The sequence below is a fragment of the Canis lupus genome, chromosome 5, assembly GCF_003254725.2.
Source record: "Canis lupus dingo isolate Sandy chromosome 5, ASM325472v2, whole genome shotgun sequence".
Lineage (NCBI taxonomy): Eukaryota > Metazoa > Chordata > Mammalia > Carnivora > Canidae > Canis > Canis lupus.
Window position 1 is genome coordinate 5,374,539 of NC_064247.1, and position 5,946 is coordinate 5,380,484.

The window sequence follows — 5,946 nt, forward strand, 5'->3', positions numbered from 1 at the left end:
AACAGAGTTATTGGGATCCCTGGGTGGCTCAGTGGTTTAGCGCCTGCCTTTGGCCACGGGGCGATCCTGGAGTCCCGGGATCGAGTCCCACGTCGGGCTCCTGGCATGGAGCCTGCTTCTCCCTCCTCCTGTCTCTGCCCCTCTCTCTATGTCTATCATAAATAAATAAATCTTTAAAAAAAAACAGAGTTATTATTATTTGTCCCACAGAAGAAGAAGAAACTGCAGTTCATGGAGTTTGAGCGACCTGTGTGCAGTGACACAGACATGAAATGGTTGGGTTCCACCGCACTGCACCACCTCCTGGGTCAAGACACACGCTTTACCCTCCAGACTGAGATGAGACGAGGGATAACCATGCCATATAAGACAGATACGAGTATCATAAAAGCATAGCAAGAATTTCATAGGTTCTTTCCTTTCCCATCACCACCACCTTATAGGATTGAAGCTCCCATGTTGCTGTCGGTGGACCGGAAATAATCAGACTTACTTGAAGTCAGACCCTCTCTCTCCACTTAAAAAGTACCCTGAGTCCTAGAGGTTGAACAACAGACTCTGACATTCCATTCCATGCTGCCACCATTGACCCCTGCCCCATCACTCCCCACCCCCCAGACTCTCTCGGCCCTTACTCCTCCTTTATCTCTAAGGCCACGAGGTTAAAACATAATCATGTTTGGGAAGGGTAGGGATCTCAGAGGGATCTCAGTGAGACGACAGAGACAAAAGGAGAGGGATGGCTGGAAAGGGTGAGAAGGGAAGGGAAGGGAAGGGAAAGGAAGGGAATGGGACTGGAGGGTGGGGTTCAGAGGCCTCAGTCCCTGGGAAGTCCGACCTAGGCAGAGTAAGGCCACCACTCCTGTTCTGCGAGCAAGCTATACAGTGTGGCTTCCAGGGCTTGTACTTGGGATCTGAACCAACAGGTGCCTTTTTCAGGGTCAAGAAACACTGAAGTTGTGGCGTAGGAAGAGCAAGAGGGTGGCAAGCACCTCTTAGTTGGCTTCTCTTCCCCTCAACACTGTAACCAGAAGCCCCGAGTTTGACCCGGGCCCTTTGTCCATTCTGAAGGGGCTCAGGCAAAGCTGGCTGAGCAGGTTAGTGCTGGGGCGGAGCCCGGAGACTGCCCTGCCCCAGGGCAGCTGTCACCTACAACAGCCAGACTGCAACTATAAATCCCGGCTGCCCCGCTGTTTGCGCCAGGGCCCCCCCAGCCGAGGGGCCTGGGTTATTCTGGGCGGGCCTAGGACAGGGAACCTCTTAGCTAGGGCTTGGGGAGGATGAATTCAGATGCTGGGGAAAAAGACAGCAGAGAGCAGCAGGTGGGGAGGAAGCGGGAGTCACCAGTCTGGGACAATTGCCTAGAATAAACACTATTGTCTGCCACAGGCTTTTCTGTGCCAGCCTGGGCCTGCTGAGCTGACCGCGTTTAAAGGGCCAGTTGCTGTGCTAACAGACGGGGGCTCAGGTCGGTTCTGCAGGAGCAGGTCACAGCAATGAACCTGAGGTTCCTCACGAGATATGAAGGCAGAGGCCAGGAGCCTGTGGGAGCAGGAACGGGTCAAGACGAGAAGTAGGTCAGAAGGTAAAAAATGGTCCAACATGAAGGTGGGAGTAAGGATGGGTGACAGTTCATTCTGACCGAAGGCTGGCTGCTTGGTGTCATCTCGGATTGTTGGGTTTAAAAGGACAGGACTGGGACCCCCGGGGGGCTCAGTGGTGGAGCGTCTGCCTTGGGCTCAGGGCATGACCCCAGGGTCCTGGGATCGAGTCCCTCATCGGGCTCCCCGCAGGAAACCTGCTTCTCCCTCTGCCTGTGTCTCTGCCTCTCTCTGTGTGTCTCTCATGAATAAATACATAAAATGTTTTTAATTAATTAATTAATTAATTAATAACTGAACAGGACCTAGGGCCACCTGGGTGCTTCAGTGGTTGAGTGTCTGCCTTTGGCTCAGGGCATGATCCCGGGGTCCTGGGATCGAGTCCTGCATCAGGCTCCCTGCAGGGAGATCTCCTTCTGCTATGTCTCTGCCCCTCTCCCTGTCTCTCATGAATAAATACATAAAATTTAAAAAAAAGAAAAAGAAAAAGGAACAGAACAGGACCTAAACAGAAACCTAGCAGCCTCTCTCTGGATATTTGGGGACGAGTCCGCTATACGCACGCTGCCTTCTCATGCCCTGATGTTTGCGGGGTGCCAGCACCCCCGCTCAGTCTGTCCCTGGGATCTCTTTCATCGTTTCCCACCTTCCACGCGCTACTCCTCTCTGTCACGGGAAAGTCGCATCCTTCTAATTTATCTTCACTCCTTTGAAATCCAAACTGTGGAGGTGGAAAGGTTTAACCATATGAAACTCCACACTTCACCTTCATTTTACCCATAGCGATGTAATCCAAGTCCTGCCTCCCGGCGGGGGCAGGGGGGGTGGAGATGTACGGCCTCCATCTCCCTTTGGACACTGAGTGTTGGGGAGACACTACCCGGATTAGAGGCTCACTGACAAGGGTGCTGTGCTTACCTAGAAGCAGACCTGTAGGAAAAGTGTGGCTGGTCAGAGTCGGGGCTGATTGGTCCCCTGGGAAACTGGCCCCACCCATCCTGACCTCCAGGAAATTTTAATTTAGGAATTGGTAATTGGGGTTTCCTCTAGCAGAATCCTTTCTTGGCTACAGAGTTAGATGGGATCCACGTGGAAGAAAGAGGGTTCTACACGTAAAGGAGAATGAAGGAGATGGATCTGTGTTGAAAGAAAAATAAAGAAAAGAAAGGAAAGAAAAGAGAAAGAAAGAAAGAAAGAAGAAAGAAAGAAAGAAAGAAAGAAAGAAAGAAAGAAAGAAAGAAAGAAAGAAAGAAAGAAAGAAAGAAAGAAAGAGAAAGGAAGGAAGAGAGAAAGAAGGAGCGAGGGAGGAAAGGAGGGCGGGAGGAAGGAAGCCACATGATGGGGAAGGAGGGGTGACGAAGCAGCGACAAGGGCTGTGCCGCGTGATAACGTGTCTACCTGTTTCCAAGCTGCATTTTTCACTTGAGAGTCACCTGCAGGTGAACCAAATAGGGCAGAAGAAAAGCATGCGCGAAGCAGGGCGGGTGGGATGAGTTCCAAGCAGCAGGGCTCTCCTCCCTTGTAGTCTTCCTGGCCCAAGACCTGAGGCCAAAGACCGGATCGGTAAACCCCTTCATGGTCCCCTTTCCCGGGTTAGGAAACGCAGGGCCTGTCCCACTGGCCCGGAGCCGCAGCCGCTCCTGAGCATCTCCTGAGAACCGTGGGGATCGCCTGGGAAACGCACCCGGAACACCCGTCTGCGGTTTGCTTGAAGGCGAGGGCCCACCCGCCTGGCCTAATACATCGATTGCATGCAAGCAATTGATAGACTTTTTTTTTTCTTTTTAAAGATTCTTTAAAATTAATTTATTCATGAGACACACAGAGAGAGGCAGAGACACAGGCAGAGGCAGAAGCAGGCCCCATGCAGGGAGCCCCATGCGGACTGGATCCTGGGACCCCGGGGTCACGCCCAGAGCCCAAGGCAGATGCCCAACCACTGAGCCCCTGGGTGCCCCTTAATAGACTCCCCTAACTTCCCGGCTTTGCCTTGCTCCCCGGCTCCTTTACTCTGGCTCCACGGGGCCTCGGGACGACCTTCCTTGGCCGAAGACCCGCATCTCCATCGCCCTGTCTGATCTGGAAGCTCGGGGCGGGCGGGGTCAAGCCCTTCCTTGCAGTTTCCCACCCACTGAGGTAGGGCAGGGGCTGGGGCCCGACCCCCGGCCCAGTGACTCCGGAGTATTTGCCAGAACTTTGCACAGAAGCAGCTCGGTGAGGGACTCACGAGCCGGTGGTTGCGCCCATGCACCGCAAGGAAAGGGGGAAACTAAATCTGGCGTGGGACGCGCAGAGAGGTTTTGGGGAAAGTTTCTGCAGCCAGAACCGGGGCTCGCCTGGAGGATGGACCGGGCCAATCCGGCTTGTGGCTGGTGATGTAATGCTCTGCGAGCAAGTGCTATTGGTGGGAAAGCTCTTAGGTGTTGTGAGGGTGTCGAGTTTCCACTGCAGCTCGGGAGGGGAAAGATGGTCTGTGGCTCCGTTTAAGGTTGTCCTGAATTCCATCGTGCTTATATTTCCAACCAGGCTGAGCTTATGTCTGGCACTCGTTAAAAATCGGGAAATCAAGAAACTCCCTTTTCTTCTGCGGTCAAAGGCTGCTGATTCCCCACCGTCTGCTGTGTTGCTGTGTATCGGCGCCGCGGGGCCTTAGGCAGTGACCCCCGGAGCATCGTGGGCGCACAACAGCGGGCAGGAGAGGATGCCACCGCAGGTCAGGTTGCAGAGAGGACCCTGGGGGCGGGCAGGGCGGCAGCAGCAGATGTTTCCATCTGATGAATTCGCAGGCACACGCATGCCTTAAGTCCGCTCTGCACAGAGACGCAGCCCTAAAAATAGCTCCGAGCTTATTTCCCTCCTTTGCAATGTATGGTCCCCAGCTCTAGTGCTTCTCCTCCCCCAGACGAGCCCCTGCTGTCTGCCAGTCTGGGCTGGAATTAGCACACCGGTGGCTGCTGCGGAGACTCGGGATCCCTGCTGGTGGCGGCCCAAGGAGTGGGGGGCACAGCTGAGCTCTAGCTGCACTCGTGGGGCCCTTGGTAACCTGCATCCAGCAGGCTGCGGGCACCCCCCCCCCAAAACACATATTAGAGGGATGTCACCGACTGACTCACTCTCTCTGTTGTTTCAGATGCAGGCTGTTCCTGCCCCCGCCACCCCTCACCACACCCAGCCTTTGCCTCTGGATAATCGGCCCCACCCTCACCTCTTCAGGAAACTCCAGAGGAGCCCCGCCTCCCCTCGGTGCTTCCAGCCCTTCAGTGGATTGCCTCCCCCCAGCTTTTATCTCTGTCACCCCTCTTCCCATATAGGTGACACTTCACTAGGCCTCGCAGACTGTGTCAGGGACTCGTGGACGTGGATCCGCGTGTGTATTTCAGCTCTTGGAGCTCCTACCTACTAACTGTGTTTATGGTCTCCACCCCCCCAACCTTAGAAACAGCACTGGGCTTGGACTTGAGGGCCCTGGGAATGAAAATCAGGATCAGGGGCGCCTGGGTGGCTCAGGCGGTGAAGATCCGACTCTTGATTTCGGCTTCGGTCATGATCTCAGGGTTGCAGGATCCGGCCGTGCAGGGCTCCGAGCTCGGGGAGGAGTCTGCTTGAGATGCCCTCTCTCCCTCTGCCCCTCCCCCTGTTGCATTCTCTCTCTCTCTCTCTCTCTCTCTCAAATAAATAAATAAGTAAGCAAATAAAATATTTTCGAAAATTCGGATCATAATCCTCATCTTGCAGGGGTTTTGTGAGATTGAATGAGACCACGTCTACGTGGCACAGAGTGGGAGCTTAGCAAATATTCATTGAATCTGAATCTTAGGATATGAACTCCAGCCATGCCCCTCCTCCTAAATTCATTTTTCTAGTTTCCCCAGTGCCTCGTCCTCTCAGGACAGGGACATTTAATAGATGCCAACTGGCATGCCTTGATTTTTTAGGATACCTCTTTAGATCGGGCATCGTTAGCAAATGGGTAATTTGGGGCATCAACCAGCTGCAGTGACGATGAGACGGCACCTCTGATAATGAAGCTGCTGCGTCCCCCGATCCCCCGGGGCTGGGAGGGGGAGACTGAACTACTTTCAGCGGCAGATTCAGGGCCCAGGCAAGCAACACCGCAGCGAGCACATGGCGAAGCTCCTCCCTGTGCCTAAAAAAGACCTTTCTCCAACTCTTTCCTCTTTCTCTTCTGACCTGCTCTTACTTTCAGCAGACGTTCGGCTGATTAATTCCTCCGGAGGTGTTAACGGATAAGGCTCCGTGATAAGGATATGGTGTAACTGATAAAGGCTTAAGGACCCAGCCTGACTTGTTTTGCCAGCCCTTTTACCACATCTGCAAAGCGGCT

General features: G+C 53.8%; 1 long non-coding RNA gene across 1 annotated transcript; it reads left to right on the top strand.

Moving 5' to 3' along the window:
* The first annotated feature begins 3,983 nt into the window (after nt 1-3,983).
* LOC118354778 (uncharacterized) lies at nt 3,984-5,316 on the top strand. The gene is made up of 2 exons (XR_004815869.2): nt 3,984-4,314; nt 4,732-5,316. It is a non-coding gene; the product is annotated as an uncharacterized LOC118354778 (long non-coding RNA).
* Nucleotides 5,317-5,946: the final 630 nt, after the last annotated feature.